The sequence below is a fragment of the Halyomorpha halys genome, unplaced genomic scaffold (genome assembly GCF_000696795.3).
Source record: "Halyomorpha halys isolate HHAL.00 unplaced genomic scaffold, Hhal_1.1 Scaffold100.1, whole genome shotgun sequence".
Taxonomy (NCBI): Eukaryota; Metazoa; Arthropoda; class Insecta; order Hemiptera; family Pentatomidae; genus Halyomorpha; species Halyomorpha halys.
In genome coordinates, this window is record NW_027112088.1 from 956,488 (window position 1) to 968,923 (window position 12,436).

Sequence of the window (12,436 nt, forward strand, 5' to 3'; positions counted from 1 at the left end):
ATTAATTAATTTAATAAAATATAAATTATACTGTAAATTTCAAATCAGATTCCAAAGGACTGAACCTCATGAAAAATCATGCGTTCAAAAAATGGCTTGTATGTGATTTATAAATTGAGGTATTCGGTCGTAAAACATGGTAACTGAAAAAATGAAAACTTGTATAACGTTATATCATTTGTTAATTAGAATATTTTATCCTCAATCAGCAGCCACTGACCATATCTTAATAGCAATATTATTCTTTCAAGAAAACAAATTTCCTAAAAATATTTTCAACAATTTATTCTAAAAACTACAATTCATGAAAAATTTCAGTTACTATATTTTACGACCGAAAGCCTCAATTCAAAAGGTCAGAAAAAAACAGTGAGACGGTTTAAATTATACGGCATTTTATAACTGCTTTCCTGAAAAGTTTGAATTTAAGACTGCTAATTAGTTGCTAGTGCTACAGATTTGTGGTAATTACTCAATTAATTATTAACTATAATTAAATTTTTTTGAAGTGATCATACCTGTTAATTAACTGACAGAGAATATAATACTTGACTCCCTGGGAATCATCCACCACCACATGCATGGAAATTAATGAGTGGGGGAGTTATCCAGAGGAGGGATGGCATGCATGCATCGCATATCTTATTTGATGTTTTATTTATTTATTACTTTATTATTTTTAATATTCTAATATTTGTTATATAGGGGAATTTGTTGATAAAATGAAATAAGGGTTGTAAAATAGAAGGGAAAGAAAAAAGGAATAAATTGAAAAGCTTGTATTTAGTTTGTAGACTGGTATTAATTATAAAGGAATACTGTGGAAAAAAAAATGTTATCTTTCTATTATATTATATCAAATAAAAATATGTAATTTCTATATGTCCGATCACGGATTGATCAGTATGCTGTGTAATGTAGCAACCCGATGTATTTGGGCAGCATGAATGAATAAATTTCTTTCTCTTTTTTTTTATTATACCGAATTTCTAGTTTCTTAAAATTCGGTAGATATTTTGTACACCACAGGAGTGGAAAATTACTTAGTTACGTTTCTCCTGAATTGCTCTGCAGAAGTTGAAAGTTTCGTGTTACTGAGTGTGGCACAGCAGTGATAGTGAAAGGCACGCAGGGCATGTGAGGTAAGAGAAGTATACCATCTAATTTGCCCTTTTGCCGATTACAACGTTACGGAGTTGATGGTACTCTTTTGTTGCTTTCTCTATGCACTGGTTTATCTCGGAATCCAACCTCCCATCATTAGTAATTCGCATCTAAGATATTCTTACACATCAGCCTGCTAATGTTTCTTTCTCACTTTCCATATTTTCCATGTAAATCCTTCACGGTACTCCAAAACTTTCTTTGATCCTCAGTATAGCATGCTTCAAGTTCTTCATCAAATTCAGCCCATCTTTTCTCTTTAGCCATCATCACCTCTTGCTTTGCCTCATTTATTTTTTCGTATTTAATCATATCTCGCGGGTTAGTCTGTTGGTGTTTCTTCCATTCTTTTTTATTTTCTTTAACCTTAGCCTGAAATTCTTCGCACCACCGCCTTGTCCTTTTGAATGCAGTGTTGATGTTTTTGTTTGCGAACACTTTCTCCTTACTACCTAATTTTTCTCATGTTAGATTAACTGACCATGGGTCAAATGGATTCTTCTTCATATCTATTTTCCTCAGAATGAGGTGTAGATAGTTGACCGTAGATTAATGATTAGAGAAGTTTGTCGGGGGGTGCGGTCAGCAAAGAACAACATAAATAAACAAAACATAAACAAGGCATAAAATAAATAAATATTGTTTTGTTTATTTATGTTGTTCTTTGCTGACCGCACACCCCGACAAACTTCTCCAACTATTTTCCACAGAGTTTTCTCCATCTCACTTCCATACTCTTCTCTTTTATCCTGACTTCATAGCTATTCAGAGGCAATCCTCTTATATTTCTTGTCCTCGGAGTCTTTTTTCATGTTGCTTTAGTAGGTGGTAATCTGTGTTACTTTTGCTCCGCGTACAACTTTTACATCCATGACCTCACTTAAGAACAGCTTTTGCTCTATGTGAAATAAATTGCTTTCTTTCTTCAGCCTCAAAAGTAATTTGATGTATTCATTTATATGGTAAAAAGGAATTTCCAATAAAGAGCTTATTGTCCCCACAGAAGTTAACCATTCTCTCCCCCCCTTTCATCGAACACCGGGTCACTTGAGAACCTACCCTTTGCTTCCTCTCCCAAATTTGGGTCACTTCCTACTCTAGTTTTCCAATCGCCCTTACTATTATCCAGATTATCCAAGGAGACTGGTCTCAAACTTTCACTAGTTAAAACTAAGTTTCAAACCAAACTTACCCCTCTTCATACTTGAGAATCATATTAAGTCCTTAACTTTCGAATAGGAAGTGATCGGTAAAGAAAATAAATTCAATTAAGATCTTACTAATCAAGTATTCCTCAATCATAATACCGTTATTTCTGATTCTCATTGTCTCTCTGAGCTTCTAAAAAATACCTAAAGAATTAGCCAGAGATTCTAAAAAACTATTAAGGAGTCTAACTCCCTTGAAGACAGACTATGACTAGGAAATGTTTTGTTTTTAAAAGATAAAGAAGTAATTGGATTAGGAAAAACAATCAACCTTGTTTTTGTTAATTTAGCAACTTGAGGGGAGGGGGAGAGGAGACACTGAGAACTTCATATATGTTTTATTCAGGAACTGAATAAAGTTTCGGACTTCATATTGTCCTTTTCCAAATCCTATCCCTGAAATCATACATTAAAAACTCAATCAAAAGTTATATAAATCATTTTGCTAAATTATAATCTTTTTAAAAATCATTTTGTATTATTATAATTAACATACTTATATTATATATTAAAATATTATTATTCAGATTAAAAAAACATAGTGTTATTATATTATAATTTACATTGCTAAAATTATGGTAATACTCCACATAAGTATATTTTCATAACAATGGTACAACGGTTTGCGCTACAGAGATATTTTCAGTTTACCAAATAAAAAATCTGACATCTTTTTATACCTCAGAAAACTAATTTTAATAATATGGCGTAGGAAATCTAGGAAAAGTCGGCCTAAATACATTTATGTTAGAAAAAATGTTTTGCAAGTTAACATGGATATTTATCATGGCCTACTTTTTCTTTCTTGATGTTTTTGTTTCATTTCCTCACCCAAATATCACTTTTCTTCTTCCTGGAATCGAGAAATTCATTTCTCTGTGGCAAATTTTCGTTTCGGTATTGAGCTTCTCTCACATCTTTGAGGTGTAAATTCCTTTTCTCTTAGACCTCTCCCTGTTATGGACAAAGCTCCGATAAGACGGCGTCAATGACTGCTATTTGGCACGTGCATGTACTAGAGTGAGGAAGAAGCCTCCATTCGTGACTCGTCCAATGAGAGAGAGGGAGTGCTAGGTAACACTCCATTAGCGGCTCTTTGCCCATCTTGTCCGGATCATTAGTGTTTTTAATTTTGTCTGCAGTGGACAAAAGCAAACCCAACTTTATGTGGAGGCTCCAAAATGTATTCACCACCTTTTGTATTGTCAAAAATTAAAAACAACAATAATTTAACATTTTTTTGTTATAAAGCCAAATATGATCAATAAATTTAATTAATGTGGCTGAAGAAGTTTCTGAGTCTGTTTTCAGAGTAAAATGCATACAGAAATATTGTTCATTGTACTTATTTTATAATGCCGTGGCTATTTATATTGCTTTAAAAAAAAAGTTTTCGAAAGATCTTTAAGTTACTTATGACTTTATTTTCAGAATTATGAAGAGCCCACATAATAGTTGTGGAGCCGCAAGTAGCTCAGTGGTTAAGACGCAGTCTTACCAATTTTAGATGTCGTTTGGCGGTGCCGGTTCAATTCCGGCCTTGGGCGTTGACTTTTTTCATTGCGTGGCGGTCCCACAAAATGAAATACTTTGACCCCCAACCATGGTTAGGCAATATAGGACTCCAATGGGAGTCTTGGCGAAATAAAAAATAATGATTGTGACTAATTCTAAGTATAATAGCCTTCAAGTGATTCTCAACCCTTTTCCCGCTAGATTCTTGATATCTACCTCTTCTATGAGACAATGGTCTTTCCTGGAATGGAAATTATTTTAACATATAAAAAATACTTTTGTTCTTTTTTTGACTGCAATCCTGACCATCTTCTTCATTTTTTCATATTATACAGTAAATTATTTATATATATAATGTTTTAATGATTGGAGAAGTTTGTCGGGGGGTGCGATTTGCAAAGACAACCCAAATAAACTAAACAACATTTATTTATTGTTTTGTTTATTTATGTTGCTCTTTGCTGACCGCACACCCCGAAAAACTTCTCCAATCATTAATCTACGGTGAACTGTCTACACCTCAAATATTTTAACATTTTTTTATCATCACTTCACATTCATTCCAAATATTTATTTGCTAATTTAACTTAATCATGTAGTTACATTTTATCGTAGTAGAGAGCTTTCACAGCAAAATTCTTGTAAATTAGCTCATTTTAATGTACCATCACATTTAAAAAGTGTGCTCTGGTGAAAGGTTGCGAATTTTTTTAACACTCCCGTCAAAATTACGTTTTTTTGTAAAATACTGTATTTTTCAAAAGCTAACGCGCATTTTCTTTGAATAGGTTACCCAATATTTACCTACACTATACGAATACTTTAAATTTTCATTTTATTACGAAAAAACATAAAATTATTGCTCATTTTTCATTTTACGAACAATAAATAAGGTTTTGATATTGTTTAGTTGAATACTTTTTAAACACGTTTATTTATTATTTACTTTATTTGAATTCTATAGATGAAATACTTAAGTAAACGGTTGTATCTAATTGATTTATAAATACAATAAAATAACATTTTCCAAGATATTTGCCAAAATAATTTCAAAAAATGTTGATTTTACGTTATTTGCAAAAAAAAAAAAAAAATGTTGGCGTTTAAAAATATTAAGCCTTGAAATATTTAACGTATATTTTATTTTGGATCAAATAGATAAAATTTATTCTATTTTAATAAACTTTTATAATTTCTTGCATGAGTTTCAAAGGTTAAAGATGCTAAACGAAAAATGAGCGATAATTCTAGGTTTTTTTTCTTTGATGACTTCCGCTATTTACACCTGAAATACTTCAATAATTAGCGCGAGTAATTGTTGTACAGTCTAGATAATTACTGAATTATTTATTAAAAATGCGTGTTAGCTCTCGAAAAATTCTATATACTCCAAAAAAACGTAATTTTGACTGAAGTGTAAAAAAACAAAACACAATAGCGGAAACTTTTAATGAGCTAACGTTTTACTTCTTAAAGTAAGAAATAAAAATAAAGTTTTATCCATCCATTTTAAATGGGTTTCTAGGCATAAATCTATATTCTCTGAATTCAAGTAATCAAAAAGAAAAAATAAATCATTCGAAATCCCGCTCAATGATCTGTTATTACACTGACTTCTATGTATTACCTGGCAATGATTTTGTGCACCACCATGCGAAGACTTTTAGTGTCCAAGAAAGTTTGGAAGACACACCTATGCATTTACACACAGATGGTCACATTATTAGTCCGTACGGTTCCAATTTATGAAGGCAGTGGAAGCAAAAAGTGGACCTATTTCCGTAGCAGACTGTACCCGAAGGAACCCCATTGGGTTAGCTACGGGTATAAATGAATTTTAGTCAAAGAGTTGGTCAATACAGTTACCACCAAGGAGGCTTGATGACTGGAAGATAATTCTCTATTAGTACAAGAGCCCAAGAGGAGAAAAAAGGCAGTTATTTCACCCCAATTTTTGATTACTTTAATGAAAACTTTGTATAATTACTAGTCAAAATTGATGAGCCAAGCATAGGTAGAGGGAATAAAAAATTGCGCCTGTTTCAAAGCGATAAAAAAAACTAATTTTTCATTTGGAGCTCTATATCTTAAAAAGTAGGGACAACACAAGAAAACCTAAGAGAACGACATTTAAAAAAGAGTAAATTTGCTAAATATAAGCCCTAATAGAGTTATTTACGTTAAATAGTTTTCGAGATATAGCTTTTTAAAAAGCAACATTTCATAAAAAATTTAAAAAAAGCTATATCTCGAAAACTATTTAACGTAAATAACTCTTATATAGGGCTTATATTTTATAGCCGGGTAAGCTAATAATTTTATAATCTAATTAATCATTTAGCATAACGAAATTTCACTTATATCAAACCGAGATTGCTTTCTGGTCCCTATTTAACAGGACTAATTATAAAACTTACATGCCTGTGTTTGTGACCACTCACTCAATTATCTATCTGTATCCTGAAAACGTTTTTGAAAACGAAAAAAGGTACATATTAGTGCTTAAAAGGGTGAAATAAATTAGCTTTTTACAATCGCAATAGGTTGGGAAGGACTCAAATAGTGGAGTTTGTTCATCGCTACCTGCAATACATGGTTTATCAAACAATAATACAGTTTAGGTGTTCAGTTCGATAAAAGAAAAAAAAATGGAACCTAATGGGTCCTAGAAAGATTTTCCGAAGTTTTATTTGTTCACCAAGAGTTAGTCTACAATCCTATTTCCTCACTCCCCCACCACTGCGACACTTCTGCATTCCCTTGTATGAAAGGTTGATTTTCAAACATGTTTTTCAGGTATTAAATCGAACCTCACGCATATATAATAAAAATAGGATTGTAGAGGAACTCTTTGTGAACAAATAACGTTTAAATAAATATTTCTAGGACTATTTTGGTCCTTTAAAAAAAAAGGTTTACACACCTCGACATCTAACCACCTGTTCCGGGGAAAGTTATTATTAATATTGTATTTTATAATTTTAATAATCTTATTAATCATTTAGCATAGCGAAATTTCACTTATATCAAATCGAGATTGCTTTCTGATCCCTATTTAACTGGACTAATCATAAAACTTATATGCCTGTGTTTGTAACCACTCACTCAATTGACCACTGTATCTTAAAAACGTTTAAAAAAAAAAATTTTTTTGAGGTATTAAATCAAACCTCACACATATGTAATAAAATAGGATAGTAGAGAAACTATTGGTGAACAAATAACATTTAGATAAATATTTCTTTGACTATTTTGGTCCTTTGAAAAAAAAAAACTGTTACACACCTCGATATCTAAACACCTGTTCCGGGGAAAGGTACTATTAATATTGTATAAAATATTTGTTGTAGGTAGCGATAAACGAAAGTCACAGTTTGAGTCCTGAAATAAGTTCCTACAACGATTATAAATCCTATAATTGAATATCTAAGAATGGTCATATTTCGGGATTTATTTTTATTTTTTTGTAAAAAGCTGTTAATCGATTACTATTATCAATAAATAATTTATTTAACCTTTTTAAGAGCTAGTACGTATAATTTTTTGTTTTTCGAAAACAGATTTTTTTCAGTATATAAGAATATAAAAATAACAATTTTTTTTCGCATTTTAAACATATAACACACTTTTTTGTAAGTTGCTACTGATTTTTTCTAAAACATGCCTGAAAAATTTGTTTCCACTATTTTTCTCCTTCTAATTATCACATTGAGAAAGTCCATTGGGGATTAATTTAAAAAACTAAATGTTTTTTCTCTAGTTTTAAAAAAATAATTAATTGTTTAATATATTACAATGAATTCATGATTTGATATTATATTATATATTACAATAAATTAATGAGTCGATAATAGGCAATTACTGTCGCAGATAATTATGTCATTTAATGTAATTAGTTTGTTTAATAGGTAATAACTGATATTTCCCAATCGATTGGTTAGGAACAGTTTGTAGATTGCTAATTGGTACTATCTAGTACAATATTTATATATATTGCTTCAACGATATATATTCAGCAATAGTTCGTACATAAAAATGATTCATAGTTTTAAAATTGAGTTGGTGGAGATGAGGCGACATAGGGAGCCAAGCATTACTGCATATTGACCCAGTCTGGGCTCATAACACAACCCACGGTCAGTTAGTTTCAATGAAACTGGGGATGATCTGGGGGGGTAAAAAGATTTATGATTCAATTTATTTATTTTTAATTTTTATTAATAATTAGTAAATAAATCAATGATGAAATTACCATTGGAAATTTGGTTAAAAAAAATTCTACTTCGTTTCCAAGGCAAGCTTTTATAAAAAAATATACAGTGAGTTTAACTTGAACGTACCATTAGAATTATTTAGCTGTGACAATAGTTACATTATTTCATATTCTAAAACATAAATAAAAAATTGAAAATAAAGATAGTGTCCAGTGATATTGCATTTACCGATACCTTTATAATCACCGAAAAAAGTAATTGAATCCTTGCCACACTTCGTACTCAAAATTACTGAACCGCTTTCAAGACAACATTAGTGAATGCAGATTTTCAGTATTAAAAGCGTAGTATTCAGGAATGGGAGATGGGAAAACAGTGCCCAAGTGGAAATACACAATGTCCATGTATTATATGTTAAGCTGAATTTTATAATTAATTCTAAATAAAAAGTTTCATACAATTGATTATTATTACTATTTTATTCCATTATGTTTGATACACTTGACTTTATTTAGATTATCTCCTCTTCTAGTCCTATAATATCCTTCAATAATACTCCAATTATCCCTGTTGAACAGATGCTAGGTACCGCATCGTAAGCCTACATCTGGACAAACGACTGACTTGGAATGCTCCTACAAGAATTAAAAAGACAGGAAACTACTCTCCGTTTCCGAATAATACAAAATTACAAAATGCTCATATATATGACAATGATGATTATTATTGCCTATATTACGTTATTCCATAATAACGCTCAACTCAATATTGGTGTTTAATGAAATCATCCAGTTTCTCTCTTATCCAATTCTTATAATCCAAAATCCTTTGAAAAAACCACAATGCTCTTTACTTTGTCACAAATAAAATCCTTTCATAATAAACTCCCTAACCTCACAAGCCCACTTATTTCTGACCTTAGTTCTTCTTGAATTTTGGATAAACTTCCTAAGCGTCTGAAAAGAAAATGGCTTGAGGACCTTCTACTCTAATGTTATTAGAATTTTGTCAATGAGTAGGTTCTCTACAAGACTGTAATGACTGCTTTTATAATATAATGCACATCACATTTACCAGTTTTATTTTTTGTTAATACAGTTATAAATTTTAATAAATAAAAAAAAAAAGATATCCTTTGATAAACATAAGAGCATGGAAGTATTAGCAAAAAAAAAAAAATATTCAATTCGCTTCCTTTTAATTTATAAAACATAGTATAAGCTATATTCTCTTAACTTAAATTAAAAACTGTCTACTTAATTTTTTAAAAAATATATTTCTGTCAATTGCTCTTAAATTACTTCCCTATTTCTGTTGATGGCTAGTGGTTTAATGGTTTAATTACGACCTAGTGCTTTAATTCTGTTATAAAATCATATCTATTCAATTCAGGGCGATCACTAAAGTAGCGGTAATGAAAGTGGAAACAAGTCAAGGAAGGGGCCCTATTGGTCCTCTGTGCATCCCCCCCCCCAACCCCCATCCTCCCAAGAAAACCAATTGAGCAGCCACTTGGTTCTAGAAGGAGTTTTTTTTTATTAACAGCTTAGCTTATCCAATACATTTCCTCCACTCGTTACCTGCTCTTCATGTCCATTCGAGTAGCTCGTTAGGTAGATGTCATTTGTAGATACCTAAGTTCTGACCTTAAGGGGTGACCAACCCTTATGTAGCTTATTTCAATGATCTATCATGTCAATGAAAATCAAAAATCATAATCATACAATATTCAATCCTCACTTTTATGAAAGGATGAATATTTTTATTTCACAATGAATAATTGGAAGATTTTTAATACCACAGAGGATCGAATTAATACATAAACAAAGAAAAGTTAAAACATTTATTAAGTAAATAGGTCAGTATAGCTTCCACACCACTTATTCTGGATAAATAAGTACATAATTACCTATATTCCAAGATTTATGAATAACTTCAATTAATTTTTACTTTCGCTTACCGATATGTGGAATATATAGTAATGGGAAGTATTCTGATTTGGCGAAATTTTGGATTAGTTTTCAACGGAAATACTAGGTTTGATGGTCCCTGAGTCCAAATAAGCGTCTCGGAAAAATGTTCTTTATGTGAACAACCTAGCTCAAATACGAGAAGTACCGAACAGAAATTGCATTCTATACATACTCAATGCGGCTATATCCCTGGGATGTTACAGCAGCCTTTTTGATAAAAATTGATTAAACGCTGGTTAAACGCCACTTTATATAACAAATTATTACAATTTTTTTTTAGATTTTCTCAAAAACGGCTCTAACGCTTTTTAGTATGTACAATGTATATATATTCAATGTACAATCAAGTGATGCTTTAATATCAGCTGGGTTTTATCCTCTTTGAACTAGTATAACAGAGATTAAATGACGAATTCGCTAAACTTCCTCTGAAATACCTTCAGTTTAGTATATTGGAAATAATTAACCATTTCGTATTGTTACAGAAATAAAAACTGTATAAATATGAACTAGGAAAATCAGAGACGAGTATGCCTGATCCCTCCTCATACCAACATGTGTACACGACTTTGTTATATTTTGTTAAACTGTATCGTTAGCAGGAGGAAGGTGCTAGGAGCAAAGTTGATTCGTTATTCGTGCTTCGAGGAACCCAAAAATACGGATTTTTAAAGCAACATTTAAAAATAATGTTTTAAATGTTTGCCTTCCAGGAAGGTAAGTGAAAGTTTTTGATACGCACACCGCAACAGATTTTTAGATTAGTAAATCCATGGAAGGAACCATGTTTCAAACTTAAGAGCCAGAAAAATACTTATACTTATGATTAAGCGAAACTAGTGAATAGAATTGAATGAAATGAATACATGCTAATGTTCAACTCCCCCCCAAAATTAGTACTAAATCGAATGATTCTTTTTCTAAACTTGTGGCGAGAAAAGTATGTTTAGGAATGCGTTAGCGAATAGACGAAAGCTGATAAAATCGAATAGGTACCAATCCATACAATCCAAGAAAATTTCATGCAAATCGATTATGCCAGAATACGATTTTGATTCCAGACAGACACGGAACCAAAATCGTTCTTGATGCCTAAAATTTAAAATGCCAGTGAAAATTTTCATCACTATGTCTTCAATTGTTTCCCTTTCCTACATGAAGTTCCCCCACCTCCAGTAGTGAGGAAGCAAAAAAAAAATAGATAAACTAATAATAAGTTCACAAGAACTTGAGGAATACATAATTATCAGGAATCAATTTTTTTAAATTAACTCATTGATGAATCGACTTCATAAACATCTGTATTAAAAACTATTATTTATCGATTTTATTTTTATTTGTTTTAATAATAAATCATAGTTGAGTCATGTGGAATGTTCCAAGGCGACGCTGGTATGTCAATAGGCTGCTTTGTGTTGTGTCAGATCCGGGACTGATAACAAGCATCCACGCCCACATTTTCTCTCTGTAAGGCTAACTATTCCACTGAGTAATTAATAATTATTTTTTCTGTTTAGAATCTTAAATAAATATATTTTTTATATTAGTTTTAAATACTATATTTGATAATAATGGAAACAATTAATTCATTTTTTTTCGGCCGACTCCTATTGGAGTCCTATACTGCCTAACCATGGTTGGGGGTCAAAGTTTTTCATTTTCTGGGTCAATCACTCAATGAAAAAAGTCAGCACCCCAAGCCGAATTCGAACCGCCACCACCAATAGATATAAAATTAATTATATATAAACAATTAAAACACAAATGGCGTGATTAAGAACAAAATATAATGAGCTATGTACAAGTTTTATTGGTTATAGATGTATTTATAGTTATATTAATTAATTATATGTATAATGAACTCAGTAAAGGGTACTTTCACTTACCAATCTATAGCGAGTGTGGGTTTCAGCCAAACGGGCGAAGGCAAATTTTGGCACCCACATAGCTTGATATTTCAATTTAAAAGACTAAAGTATACAATAATTCTAAAAAACCTTTTGGTAAGAACAATCTTATTTATTGTGTATTATATAGATCACAATTAAAAATGTCATGAGATGTAATGGTTCAAATTTTTGCAATATATTATCATTTATTGTGAAATTTGTCTGCCTCTTCCGCCCTCATCTACGCTTATCCACTACCTATATATAAAATATAAAGGATGTGACAGCAATTTTTCACATTTTTTCAATTTTCTCTTCAATGGCTGTGATGATTTTGATTAAACATGTCAATGTACAATTAAATGGTATTTAATATTAGCTAGGTCTTGGTCCCATTAAAATAGCTTTACAGGGCTTAAATGCTCAATTTTCAAAATATCTTCCTCTATACCCCTCTCTCTCTCTCTCTCTCT

General features: G+C 31.2%; 1 long non-coding RNA gene across 1 annotated transcript in view; it reads left to right on the forward strand.

Annotated features, from left to right (window-relative positions):
- The first annotated feature begins 11,451 nt into the window (after nucleotides 1–11,451).
- Nucleotides 11,452–12,436, forward strand: part of LOC106677451 (uncharacterized) — a 34,678-nt gene continuing 33,693 nt past the window's right edge. Inside the window, exon 1 of the long non-coding RNA XR_001342593.2 lies at nucleotides 11,452–11,541. This is a non-coding gene — a long non-coding RNA (uncharacterized lncRNA). The remainder of the gene's footprint in view (nucleotides 11,542–12,436) is intronic.